This window comes from Salvelinus sp. IW2-2015, unplaced genomic scaffold, assembly GCF_002910315.2.
Source record: "Salvelinus sp. IW2-2015 unplaced genomic scaffold, ASM291031v2 Un_scaffold2431, whole genome shotgun sequence".
Taxonomy (NCBI): domain Eukaryota; kingdom Metazoa; phylum Chordata; class Actinopteri; order Salmoniformes; family Salmonidae; genus Salvelinus; species Salvelinus sp. IW2-2015.
The window spans coordinates 70,153-84,742 of NW_019943752.1; the positions used below are offsets into that span (position 1 = coordinate 70,153).

General features: G+C 42.9%; 1 long non-coding RNA gene across 1 annotated transcript in view; it reads right to left on the reverse strand.

Annotated features, from left to right (window-relative positions):
* Nucleotides 1-9,475: 9,475 nt before the first annotated feature.
* LOC112073941 (uncharacterized) overlaps nt 9,476-14,590 on the reverse strand; it is a 53,268-nt gene continuing 48,153 nt past the window's right edge. The window contains exon 4 of the long non-coding RNA XR_011476739.1: nt 9,476-9,713. This is a non-coding gene — a long non-coding RNA (uncharacterized lncRNA). The remainder of the gene's footprint in view (nt 9,714-14,590) is intronic.

Genomic DNA, 14,590 nt, shown 5'->3' on the forward strand with positions numbered 1-14,590 from the left:
GATGGTCATCTGAATCAGGGTTTGTTTGGCAGCTGGGGTGATTACGATAGAGGTAACCAAGTCTAGATTTAACTTTAGCCCGCAGCTTTGTATTGTGCTGAGAGAAGGACAGTGTACCGTCTAGCCATACTCCCAAGTACTGTACTTGTATGAGGTGACTACCTTAACCTTTATACCCTCAGAGGTAGTAATCACACCTGTGGGAGAGGGGCATTCTTCTGACCAAACCCATGACCTTTGTTTTGGAGGTGTTCAGAACAAGGTTAAGGGCAGAGAAAGCTTGTTGGACACTAACAAAGCTTTATTGTAGAGTGTTTAACACAAAATTTGTAAGTCGCTCTGGATAAGAGCGTCTGCTAAATGACTTAAATGTAAAATCCGGGGAGGGGCCAGCTGAGTATAAGACTGTATCATCTGCAAATAAATGGATGAGAGAGCTTCCTACTGCGTGAGCTATGTTGTTGATGTAATGAGAAGAGTGTGGGGCCTAGGATTGAGCCTTGGGGTACTCCCTTGGTGACAGGCAGTGGCTGAGACAGCAGATTTTCTGACTTTATACACATGTACTCTTCGAGGTGGTTAGAAAACCAGCACAAAGACCCCTCAGAGACACCATACTCCTTAACCGGCCCACAGGAATGGAATGGTCTACCGTCTCAAAAGTTTTGGCCAAGTCAATAAAAATAGCAGCACAACATTGCTTAGAATCAAGGCAATGGTGACATCATTGAGGGCCTTTAAGGTTGCAGTGACACCCCTAAAACCTGAGCGGAAACCAGATTGCAGACCAGAGAGAATACTACAGACATCAAGAAAGCAGTCAGTTGATTGTTTTTCCAACACGTTTGATAAACAGGGCAAAATAGAAATAGGCCTATACAGTTAGGATCAGCTTTATCTCCCCTTTAAATAAGGACAAACCGTGGCTGCCTTCCAAGCAATGGGAACCTCCCAGAGAGGAGAGGTTTGGAAGTAGATTTGGCGATGACAGGGGCAGCAAACTTAAAGAAGACAGTAGACCAGTTAGTGTGGTCTACTCAAAATCAAATAAAATTGTATTTGTCACATGCGCCGAATACAACAGGTGTAGACCTACAGTGAAATGCTGAATACAACAGGTGTAGACTACAGTGAATGCTGATACAACAGGTGTAGACCTTACAGTGAAATGCTGAATACAACAGGTGTAGTAGACCTTACAGTGAAATGCTGAATACACAGGTGTAGTAGACCTCACAGTGAAATGCTGAATACAACAGGTGTAGACTTACAGTGAAATGCTGAATAACAGGTGTAGACCTTACAGTGAAATGCTGAATACACAGGTAGACCTTACTGAATGCTGAATACAACAGTGTAGACCTTACAGTGAAATGCTGAATACAACAGGTGTAGTAGACCTCACAGTGAAATGCTGAATACAACAGGTGTAGACCTTACAGTGAAATGCTGAATACAACAGGTGTAGACCTTACAGTGAAATGCTGAATATAACAGGTGTAGACCTTACAGTGAAATGCTGAATACAACAGGTGTAGACCTTACAGTGAAATGCTGAATACAACAGGTGTAGTAGAACCTCACAGTGAAATGCTGAATACAACAGGTGTAGTAGACCTTACAGTGAAATGTCTGAATACAACAGGTGTAGTAGACCTTACAGTGAAATGCTGAATACAACAGGTTAGTAGACCTTACAGTGAAATGCTGAATTACAACAGGTGTGAGTAGACCTTACAGTGAAATGCTGAATACAACAGGTGTGTAGAGCCTTACAGTGAAATGCTGAATACAACAGTGTGTAGTAGACCTTACAGTGAAATGCTGAATACAACAGGTGTAGTAGACCTTACAGTGAATGCTGAATACACAGGTGTAGTAACTTACAGTGAAATGCTGAATACAACAGGTACTTACAGTGAAATGCTGAATACAACAGGTGTAGTAGACCTCACAGTGAAATGCTGAATACAACAGGTGTAGTAGACCTCACAGTGAAATGCTTACTTACAACCCCTTAACTCTATTCTTAAAACTGCATTGTTGGTTAAAGAAATATTTACTAAAAAGTAAAAAAATTATATAAAAAAAAAGAGAACAGTCTAGACTTGGGTGAGACTGGTAGCTTCCTCTGACACCGCCTGGTATAGAGGTACTGGAGCCTTCCTCTGACACCGCCTGGTATAGAGGTACTGGAGCCTTCCTCTGACACCGCCTGGTTATAGAGGTACTGGAGCCTTCCTCTGACACCGCCTGGTATAGAGGTACTGGAGGCTCCTCTGACACCGCCTGGTATAGAGGTACTGGAGGCCTCTCTGACACCGCCTGGTATAGAGGTACTGGAGGGCCTCTGACACCGCCTGGTATGAGGGTACTGGAGGGCCCTCTGAATCCGCCTGGTATAGAGGTACTGGAGGGCCCTCTGACACCGCCTGGTATAGAGGTACTGGAGGGCCCTCTGACACCGCCTGGTATAGAGGTACTGGATGGCAGGAAGCTTGGTCCCGGTGATGTACTGGGCTGTACGCACTACTCTCTGTAGCGCCTTACGGTCAGATGCCGAGCAGTTGCCATACCAGGCGGTGATGCAAACGGTCAGGATGCTCTCGATGGTGCATCTGTTGAACTTTTTGAGGATCTGGGGACCCATGCCAAATATTTTCATATTTTTTATTTCACCTTTATTTAACCAGGTAGGCCAGTTGAGAACAAGTTCTCATTTACAACTGCGACCTGGCCAAGATAAAGCAACGCAGCGCGACACAAACAACAACACAGAGTTACACATGGGATAAACAAACAGTCGTTTTCTGTTACAGTGTGGCCTACTCACTTCTCATGTAGCCGTTGAAGGAGTTATGGAAGACACACAATCCCCAGTCGAATGCCATTTTAAAGTTTATTGTGATATCTGATCATTTACAATACAGTGAAAACATACAGACAGAAAAAATAAAATGTAGTCAAGTAAAAAGAAAGCATATATAATGTGTTTGCTTTGAAGAAAGAGAGAACCAGGCACGACTTAATACAGCCATCATAAATACATCAAGCTTTAGATCTATTTAAACAATTTTAAACACATTTATCAAACGTTACAATCTTTTCCTTTGTATACCTATCATATATAGTCTTAAATCATCTCTTCTCAGGGATAATAACATCTCCAATACTTATCTTGTCGTCATCTCTCTGTTCCAGCGTCCCAAATGGGACCCTATTCCCCTGTAATACTTTATAAGTAGAGCAATAGGTAGGGAATGCGATTTGGGACACAGCCTGTGATAATATCTCAGAAAGATCTCGAAACAACGTCGGTGTCACCAAAACAACAAATAATATCTGGGTAAATAAACAATCATCTTTCACAGCAAATGACTGGCTTTTGACATGTTGTTGTTGTTGTTGAAAGAAGTTCCAGAACAACTGGAGAACGTTCTACAGAATGATTGAGAACCTTCTAGAGAACTACTGAGAAGTCACACCTGACAGGTCCTGGGAATGGGGTTTTGGTTTTTTTGTACGAGCGGTCTGAATCTCCAGGAGTCCGAAGCTCTAACAAACAACATCCGTGACACCTGTCTGATTGGCTTTTAGCTTTTAGCTGTGACACCAGTTCTCTAGAAATCTGGTAACAATGTTACATTTGGTATAAACGGACAGTGACACTGGTGACTGTTTCCCTGTGTGCTCGTTGGATTAACGAGAGAGAGAGAGAGAGAGAAGGTGTATACAGGGGAGATTGATTGTTGGAAAGAGCATAGGTCAACACTCATCTGTTCTGTAAGTTGGAGGGAGAATCCAGCTCCCCCTATCCTTCTACAGTCTACAGAGCTCAGCGGAAGACAGACATTAGGGCCCTAGAGGCCAAACCAGGGCCTAATGGACCCTTTTATCCCGGCCCTACCCAGCGGGACCTAAACACACACACAGTAAAATAATAACGTTTCTAAATAAACCCCATCCAGCCCCCAGATCACTGGGAGAGAGGGGGAGAAATAAACCCCATCTAGCCCCCAGATCACTGGGAGAGAGGGGGGGAAATAAACCCCATCTAGCCCCCAGATCACTGGGAGAGAGAGGGGGAAATAAACCCCAGCTGGCTGTCTAGCCCCCAGATCACTGGGAGAGAGAGGGAGAAATAAACAAACAGATGCAAAAAGAAAACAAGGAAAATATATATTCACTTTAAACGTAAAATGCAAAATAGGGGGAAAAAGTCAAACACACACACACTCCTACTCCTACACACACACACTCCTGCACACACACACACACACACCAGCCAGAGGTACAGTTAAATCAAGGAAGTAAAGGAGCCAATAGAAACCTTCAATATGTTCCTCTATATAAAGACTGTAACAGGTCTGTACTGTTCCTCTATATACAGAGTGTAACAGGTCTGTACTGTAACAGGTCTGTACTGTAACAGGTCTGTACTGGTTTTGTATATTCAAGTAGGAGATCTCTAACCATCCGACTCTGTCAGGTTTGCATCGTCTTTGTCTTACGGGTTAATAATCGATCATGTGACCTGACTAACCTGGTCGGCGATGTGAACGATCGCAGCTCATTCAAAAATACCCCCGGACCCCAACCCCCCCTACCTGCTACGTCACCAATATGGATTATTATCGAGGTCTGATTACCCCCCCCCCCCCCCATCCATCCCCACACCGATACGTGTACCCTATATATAATCATATATATATTTAATCTACTATTCTTGAGGCACAACAGCCATTGAACACTCAGTTTTCACCCATAAAGTATTTATCTATCAATCTATTTGTATCTATCGATGTGGGTTTGAGCATTTTGTTTTGGTGGCTCGTAGTTTAGAGTTATGCACGGCACAACGCAGGAGAATGTCAGGAGAAAAGAGAAGGAGGCTCTTTCTTTTTGAAGAGAGGCACACGATTCATTCAGCTTAGAGGCAAACTAACGACGAGGACACAGAGAGAAGCAACCGTGCAACCAGCGCCAGGCATAAAGTGCAAAAAAAAGATCTCCAGAACGAAGGGAAGAGAAAGGATGAAGGATTGTAATATCTCTCATAGCAGCAAAGAATTGCAATGAACATTTTATTTAGTTTTCTGTGGGGGAAAAAAAGGAACATTGTTCATGCCAAGGATGTTCAAAGTGATTTAAAGTTAATCGGATGGGGTGAGACTATATAAACACTTGATTTAGGTCGGATCGCCGATTGGGGAAGCGTAGGAACAAGTAAAGCAGGATTGGTGACGCGTAGGAACAAGTAAAGCAGGATTGGTGACGCGTAGGAACAAGTAAAGCAGCGATATTTAATTGATCTAATAACTGTAGGGAGATGATCTAGCCAGCAACCCTCAATATCATTCAGCATCTCATACAATCTTTTAATCATCGGAGGAAAGGCCTTAAAAGAGACAGATAGACAGACAGACTTTTGCCTCTAAACCTATGAACCAAAAGCCTCTGCAAAGTACAAACTAAGCATCTGCATTCCAGTCTGCGTGGGCAACACACTAGTAGACATTCTGCTCATATACATACAATACATGATACTGTATATGTACAGGGAACTGACAGAATAATGGAAACATTGGAGGGAAATGAGGGATTGTGAAAGCTGGGTGTTTCTTGAGTTAATTAAGCAATTAACATCCCATCATGCTTAGGGTGAAAACCCATATAAGCCATGGCCGTCTCAGTCACCAGATCTCAACCCAATTGAACACTTTACGGGGAGATTCTGGAGTGGCGCCTGAGACGGCGTTTTCCACCACCGCCCACAAAAAAAACACCAAAACGATGGAATTTCTCGTGGAAGAACGGTCTCCTCATCCCTCCAATAGTGTTCCAGACACTTGTAGAATTCATGCCAAGATGCACTGAAGCTGTTCTGATTGGTGGAGGCCCAACGCCCTATTGAGACACTATATGTTGGTGTTTCCTTTACTTTGGCAGTTACCTGTATATATATGCATGAGAATAAATGTCCATTCAAATGTATTTTACATATCTCTAAATACACTCTACACATGTACATGGTTAGTTTAGTTCAGGTTGTGATGGTTAGTTCAGGTTGTGATGGTTAGTTTCAGTTGTATGGTTAGTCAAGGTTGTGATGGTTAGTTTAGTTCAGGTTGTGATGGTTTAGTTCAGGTTGTGATGGTTAGTTCAGGTTGTGATGGTTAGTTTAGTTTCATGGTTGTGATGGTTATTTTAGTTCAGGTGTGATGGTTAGTTTAGTTCAGGTTGTGATGTGTTAGTTCAGGTTGTGATGAGTTAGTTCAGGTGTGATGGTTAGTTAGTTCAGTGTGATGTAGTTCAGGTTGTGATGGTTAGTTTAGTCAGGTTGTTGATGGTAGTTTAGTTCAGGTTGTGATGGTTTAGTTCAGTTGTGATGGTAGTTTAGTTTCAGGTTTGATGGTTAGTTAGTTCAGGTTGTGATGGTTAGTTCAGGTTGTGATGGTTAGTTTAGTTTCAGGTTGGTGGTTAGTTTAGTTCGGTGTGAATTAGTGTGTGAGGTTAGTTCAGGTTGTGATGGTTAGTTCAGGTTGTGATGTAGTTTATTCAGGTGTGAGGTTAGTTCAGGTTGGTTGGTTAGTTTAGTTCAGGTTGTGATGGTTAGTTCAGGTTGTGATGGTTAGTTTAGTTCAGGTTGTGATGGTTAGTTTAGTTCTGGTTGTGATGTTAGTGAGTTCAGGTTGGATGGTTAGTTTAGTTCAGGTTGTGAATGGTGTAGTTCAGGTTTTGTGGTTAGTTTCAGGTTGGTTGATGGTAGTTCAGTTCAGGTTGTGATGGTTAGTTTAGTTCAGGTTGTGATGGTTAGTTTTTAGTTTGCGATGGTTAGTTTAGTTGTTGATGGTGTTTAGTTAGTTTGTGATGGTTAGTTCAGGTTGTGATGTTAGTTTAGTTCAGGTTGTGATGGTTTAGTTCAGGTTGTGATGGTTAGTTCAGGTTGTTGAGGTTAGTTTAGTTCAGGTTGTGATGGTTAGTTTAGTTTGGTTTGTGATGGTTAGTTTAGTTCAGGTTGTGATGGTTAGTTTAGTTCAGGTTTTTAATGGTTAGTTTAGTTCTGGTTGTGATGGTTATTTAGTTCTGTGTGATGGTTAGTTTAGTTCAGGTTGTGATGTGTAGTTCAGGTTGTGATGGTTAGTTTAGTTCAGGTTGTGATGGTTAGTTTAGTTCTGGTTTGATGGTTAGTTTAGTTCTGTTTGTGATGGTTAGTTTTAGTTCAGGTTGTGAGGTTAGTTCGGTGTGATGGTAGTTTAGTTCTGGTTGTGATGGTTAGTTTAGTTCAGGTTGTGATGGTTAGTTTTAGCAGGTTGTGATGGTTAGTTTAGTTTCAGGTTGTGATGTTAGTTTAGTTCAGGGTGATACGTGCGGTGTGAGGTTAGTTCAGGTGTGATGGTTAGTTTAGTTGTTGTGATGGTTAGTTTAGTTTCAGGTTGTGATGGTTTAGTACAGGTTGTGATGGTTAGTTCAGTTCAGGTTGTGATGGTTAGTTTAGTTCAGGTTGTGATGGTTAGTTTAGTTCAGTTGTGATGGTTAGTTCAGGTTGTGATGGTTAGTTATTTGGTTGTGATGGTTAGGTGTCAGGTTGATGGGGTTAGTTTTAGTTCAGTTGTGATGGTTAGTTCAGTTGTGATGGTATTCAGGTTGATGGTTAGTTTAGTTCAGGTTGTGGATGGTTGTTTAGTTCAGGTTGTGATGGTTAGTTTAGTTCAGTTGTATGGTTAGTTCAGGTGTAGGTTAGTTTTCTGTTGTGATGGTAGGTTTTAGTTCAGGTTGTGTGTTAGTTAGTTCAGTTTATGGTTAGTTAGTTCAGGTGTGTTAGTTTATTCAGTTGTTGATGGTTAGTTCAGTTTCAGGTTGTGATGGTTTAGTTCAGGTTGTGATGGTTAGTTAGTTCAGGTTGTGATGGTTAGTTCAGGTTGTGATGGTAGTTTTCAGGTTGTGATGGTTAGTTTAGTTCAGGTGTGTGGTGTTATCGGTTGTGATGGTTAGTTTAGTTCAGGTTTGATGGTTAGTCATGGTTGTGATGGTTAGTTATTCTGGTTGTGATGGTTAGTTTAGTTCAGGTTGTGATGTTAGTTAGTTCAGTTGTTGATGTAGTTAGTTCAGTTGTGGATGGTCATGTGTAGTTAGTTCAAGTTGTGATGGTTAGTTTCAGTTGTGATGTTAGTAGGTTTGTGTTTAGTTCAGTGTGTGAGGGTTAGTTTAGTTTCAGTTGTGATGGTTAGGTTTAAGTTTTCAGGTTGTGATGGTTAGTTTAGTTCAGTTTGTCGATGTTGTCAGTTATGTGATGGTTTTTAGTTCCAGTTGTGATGGTTAGTTCAGGTGTATGGTAGTTCAGTTGTGATGGTTAGTTCAGGTTGTGATGTTAGTTCAGGTTGTGATGGTTAGTTCAGGTTGTGATGGTTAGTTCAGGTTGTGATGGTTAGTTCAGGTTGTGATGGTTAGTTTAGTTCAGGTTGTGAACTACGTGGGTGTGAGGGTTAGTTTAGGTTGTAACACAATATGATGCGTGGGTGTGTTCTGTGGTTGTCAAGCCTGTTCTAGTGTGTGTCCCATATGGAACCCTATTCCCTACATAGTGCACTACTTTAGACCAGGGCCCTATGGAACCCTATTCCCTATATAGTGCACTACTTTAGACCAGAGCCCTATGGCACCCTATTCCCTACATAGTGCACTACTTTAGACCAGGGCCCATAGGGTAGTGCACCAAGTCAGAGAGTGCCATTTGGGAACAACCCAGTCCTCTCTCCATCTCCTCTGGTAAACCTCCTCTAATAGTACTGTTGCTATATGGAGCCAGCCACAATGCTGTTGGATGAAACACATCTATCTACATATAATATCATCTATCCCTGCTGCTCTGCTCGGGGGCACGTTTTGGGGTGTTACCGGGACTTTACCGGGCACGTTTGTGGTTAGCGGTTACCGGGACGTCCCACACAGTGAAGTCATCATTAAAGATCAAAAACTGAAGAAAATATTGAAAAATAAAAAATATTCACGAATAAATCAAAGATTAAAACACAAGGAGAACCAACACCCCCCCCCCCCCGTGCCAACCCGTTCCCGTCCCTCCCACTTCCTCTTCCTCCTGTTCCCCGGGTCAGAGGAAGAGGAGGGTAGTAGAACGTTATCATGTTATCCTCTCTCTCACATCGCCATGGCAGCCGTGTACCTAAGTGCCAACGCCAGTGAGGTGGGTGGGGCCTGGTTGAGGAAGGAGGAGCCAATTCAAGTCCAGCTGTCTGTCATTGGCTGGTGGGATCACATGGTCTTCACTGAAGGTCCAACCCTATAGGCTAGTCCTCTCTCCAGTTCAACAGCATCATGTTCAGTTTCACAACCAGCAGGGACTGTGTGTGTGTGTGTGTGTGTGTGTGTGTGTGTGTGTGTGTGTGTGTGTGTTGTGTGTGGGTGTGTGTGTGTGTGTGTTGTGTGTGTGTTGTTGTGTGTGTGTGTGGTGGTTGTGTGTCTGTGTGTGTGTTTGTGTGTGTGTTAGGAGGGGGCGGCACGGTGGGTGGTTGATGGTGATTGGTTGTCGCTCTGTGAAGTCTGATAGATCCAGAGCTCTGATAGGTCAGAGGTCATTAAAAGGCCGGAGACAGAAAGGGGTGTCACTCCCAACCGTTGTCCTTGATCATGTGAGCCAGCTCGATGATGAACTTCCCCTCCTTGTACTTCTGACTGCTCTCAAACGCATGCTCCTGCAACACAACATGCTGTCCGTCAACAACAACAACAACACGACAAAACAGTCTGACATCACCATGTTTCAACTAAACAATCAACATTTTTAACTGGCGTTCAAGATTTCCTGTTGCCTGCTTTAAAGCCAGGCACAACAGGCTGAAATGACATTTTAGCAAAAATGTTTCTGATTTGTTGGTATTTTGGTCCATTTAATATTAGTATTTTCAAAAAAGTTGACATACAAATGTCAAGCTTGATGAAAATGTATATTTAGTTTAGTTTATCACGACCGGCATCAACATGTATTTGAATTTTAACCACTTTAGACATACATCGACCGTTTGACAGCTCACTACAGTAAGATACACATCCTGTCAAAGCCCATTTCATAGAGAATGTTACAAAAATACATTTAGTACTTTACTTTGAAGAAATGATGATGGGGTCTGAATAGGCTTTTGGAAGTCAGTGTACTTGTCTTTAACGGCAGAGAGACTCTCTCCACACGCCAACTCATTCTCCTCAGCTTCAGAACATTCACCAAATGTAGTTTTATCCTTAGATACACTGAACAAAAATATAAACGTAACGTGTAAAGTGTTGGTCTCATGTTCCATGAGCTGAAATAAAATAACCCAGAAATGTTCTAATATGCACGAAAAGCTTATTTCTCTCAAATATTGTGTATAAATGTGTTTACGTCCCTGTTCATTTCTCCTTTGCCAAGATAATCCATCCACCTAACAGGTGTGGCATATTAAGAAGCTGATTAAACAGCATGATCATTAGACAGGCACACCTTGTGCTGGGGACAATAATAGGCCACTCTAAAATTCCACAGATGTCTCAAGTTTTAACGGAGCGTGCAATTGGCATGCTGACTGCAGGAATGTCCACTAGAGCTGTTGCCAGAGAATTTAATGTTCATTCAAGCCTCTTCCAATGTCCTTTTAGAGAATTTGGCAGTACGTCCAACCGGCCTCACAACCACAGACCACGTGTAACCACGCCAGCCCAGGACCTCCACATCTGGCTTCTTCACCTGCGGGATCGTCTGAGACCAACCACCCGAATAGCTGATGAAACTGTGGGTTTGCACAACCAAAGAGTTATTGCACAAACTGTCAGAAACCGTCTCAGGGAAGCTCATCTGCGTGCTCGTTGTCCTCACCAGGGTCTTGACCTGACTGCAGTTCGGTGTTGTAACTGACTTCAGTGGACAAATGCTCACCTTCGATGGCCTCTGGCACCCTGGAGAAGTATGCTCTTCATGGATGATACCTGGTTTCAACTGTACCTGGCAGATTGCAGATGGCGTGTATGGCGTCGTGTGGGCGAGCGGTTTTGTGATGTCAACGTTGTGAACAGAGTGCCCCATGGTGGCGGTGGGGTTATGGTATGGGCAGGCATAAACTGCGGACAACAAACACAGTTGCATTTTATCGATGGCAATTTGAATGCACAGAGATACCGTGATGAGATCCTGAGGTCCATTGTCGTGCCATTCATCCGCCGCCATCACCTCATGTTTCAGCATGATAATGCACGGCCCCATGTTCCAAGGATCTGGTCACAATTCCTGGAAGCTGAAAATGTCCCAGTTCTTCCATGGCCTGCATACTCACCAGACATGTCACCCATTGAGCATGTTTGGGATGCTCTGGATCGATGTGTACGACAGTGTGTTCCAGTTCCCGCCAATATCCAGCAACTTCACACAGCCATTGAAGAGGAGTGGGACAACATTCCACAGGCCACAATCAACAGCCTGATCAACTCCATGTGAAGGAGAGGTGTCGTGCTGCATAAGGGAAATGGTTGTCACACTAGATACTGACTGGTTTTCTGATCCATGCCTCTACCAATTGTTTTTTACGGTACAGTGCATTCGCAAAGTATCCAGAACCCTTGACCTTTTCCACAGTTTGTTACATTACAGCCTTATTCTAAAATAAATTAAATCGTTTTTCCCCCTCATCAATCTACACACAATACCCCATAACGACAAGGCAAAAACTGTTTTTTAGAAATTCTTGGATATGAATGCTACAAGCTTGGCAAACCTGTATTTGGGGAGTTTCTCCCATTCTTCTCTGCAGATCCTCTCACGCTCTGTCAGGTTGGATGGGGAGCTATTTTCAGGTCTCTCCAGAGATGCTTGATCGGGTTAAAGTCCAGGCTCTGGCAAGGCCACTCAAGGACATTCAGAGACTGCAGGAGTGTCCCGAAGCCACTCCTGCATTGTCTTGACTGTGTGCTTAGGGTCGTTGTCCTGTCGGAAGGTGAACATTCGCCCCAGTCTGAGGTCCTGAACGCTCTGGAGCAGGTTATCAAGGATCTCTCTGTACGTTTCTCCGTTCATCTTTCCCTCGATCATGACTAGTCTCTCAGTCTCTGCCGCTGAAAAACATCCCCACAGCATGATGCTGCCACCACCATGCTTCACCGTAGGGATGGTGCCAGGTTTCCTCCAGATGTGACGCTTGGCATTCAGGCCAAAGAGTACAATCTTGGTTTCATCAGACCAGAGAGTCCTTTAGGTGCCTTTTGGCAAACTCCAAGTGGGCTGTCATGTGCCTTTTACTGAGGAGTGGCCACTCTACCAAGCCTGATTGATGGAGTGCTGCCGAGATAGTTGTCCTTCTGGAAGGTTCTCCCATCTCAACAGAAAAACTCTGGAGCCCTGTCTGAGTGACCATCGGGTTCTTGGTCCCTCCCTGACCAAGGCCCTTCTCCCCTATTTGGTCAGTTTGGCAGAGCGGCTAGCTCTAGGAAGAGTTTTGGTTGTTCCAAACTTCTTCCATTTAAGAATGATGGAGGCCACTGTGTTCTTTGGGGACCTTAAATGCTGCAGAAATGTTTTGGTACCCTTCCCCAGATCTGTGCCTCGACACAATCCTGTCTTGGCGCTCTACGGACAAGTTCTTTGTCTCATGGCTTGGTTTTTGCTCTGACGTGCACTGTCAACTGTGGGACCTTATATAGACAGGTGTGTGCCTTTCCAAATCATGTCCAACCAATTGAATTTACCACAGGTGGACTCCAATCAAGTTGTAGAAACATCTCAAGGATGATCAATGGAAACAGGAGGCAGCTGAGCTCAATTTCGAGTCACATAGCAAAGGGTCTGAATACTTATGTAAATAAGGTATTTCTGTTTTATATTTTTAATAAATGAACTGTAACTCAGTACATTTTATGAAATAGTTGGATGTTGTGTTTATATTTTTGTTCAGTGTATATTTTCCAGACTTACCAAGAGGGAATTGTTGATTCGTTGCACATTTTTTATTCTAGATAAAATTTAATGTACATGTCTTTAGTGATTTATAGATAGAAGTAGGAAAACAGTATTTATCTGTTTTGGACAAGTCCTGTAGTGTCTTTAACAAAATTAATATTTTATTTTATTTAGGCTGACTTCATTCAGTGTCCATAAAAATGTATTGCGTCGTATGCAAATACGCATATATTTAATAAGATATCGCCTCATTTGCATGTTTACATAAAAATATTTCAGAAAACGTGTAATACAAAAAAGTATTATATTTGTGTTTACATTTAACTGGTAAAAGTTGATTGTGATTAAGAGAAAAACAAATCCCTATTAGGGTGTGGTACCGGGCCTTAAGAATGTGAAAACAAGGTCTAGTAGTATTCTATGTTGATTGCTGTAGACTTGTGGGTTGGGTTGATTTAAGCTGTGATGTATTTTTAACTGCCATTAAAGGTTAAGTGTGAGCCTGCCTTGAGAATGTGTGTAATAGGTAGGTAGGTAGATAGGTGACATTTTGTTTGAGCGGTAGGTGTAGTAGGTAGGTAGATAGGTGACATTTTGTTTGAGCGGTAGGTGTAAGTAGGTAGGTGAATTTTGTTTGAGCGGTAGGTGTAGTAGGTAGGTAGATAGGTGACATTTTGTTAGAGCGGTAGGTGTAGTAGGTAGGTGACATTTTGTTTGAGCGGTAGGTGTAGTAGGTAGGTAGATAGGTGACATTTTGTTTGAGCAGTAGGTGTAGTAGGTAGGTGACATTTTGATAGAGCGGTAGGTGTAGTAGGTAGGTAGATAGGTGACATTTTGTTTGAGCGGTAGGTGTAGTAGGTAGGTAGATAGGTGACATTTTGTTGGAGCGGTAGGTGTAGTAGGTAGGTGACATTTTGTTGGAGCGGTAGGTGTAGTAGGTAGGTGATATTTTTGTTTAGAGCGGTAGGTGTAGTAGGTAGGTGACATTTTGTTGGAGCGGTAGGTGTAGTAGGTAGGTAGATAGGTAGACATTTTGTTGGGCGGTAGGTGTAGTAGGTAGGTGACATTTTGTTTGAGCAGTAGGTGTAGTAGGTAGGTGACATTTTGTTAGAGCGGTAGGTGTAGTAGGTAGGTAGATAGGTGACATTTTGTTTGAGCGGTAGGTTAGTAGGTAGGTGATATTTTGTTAGAGCGGTAGGTGTAGTAGGTAGGTGACATTTTGTTGGAGCGGTAGGTGTAGTAGGTAGGTAGGTAGGTGACATTTTGTTTGAGCGGTAGGTGTAGTAGGTAGGTGACATTTTGTTGGAGCGGTAGGTGTAGTAGGTAGGTGACATTTTGTTTGAGCGGTAAGTGTAGTAGGAGGTAGATAGGTGACATTTTGTTTGAGCGGTAGGTGTAGTAGGTAGGTGACATTTTGTTGGAGCGGTAGGTGTAGTAGGTAGGTGACATTTTGTTTGAGCGGTAGGTGTAGTAGGTAGGTGACATTTTGTTGGAGCGGTAGGTGTAGTAGGTAGGTGACATTTTGTTTGAGCGGTAGGTGTAGTAGGTAGGTAGATAGGTGACATTTTGTTGGAGCGGTAGGTGTAGTAGGTAGGTGACATTTTGTTTGAGCAGTAGGTGTAGTAGGTAGGTGACATTTTGTTAGAGCGG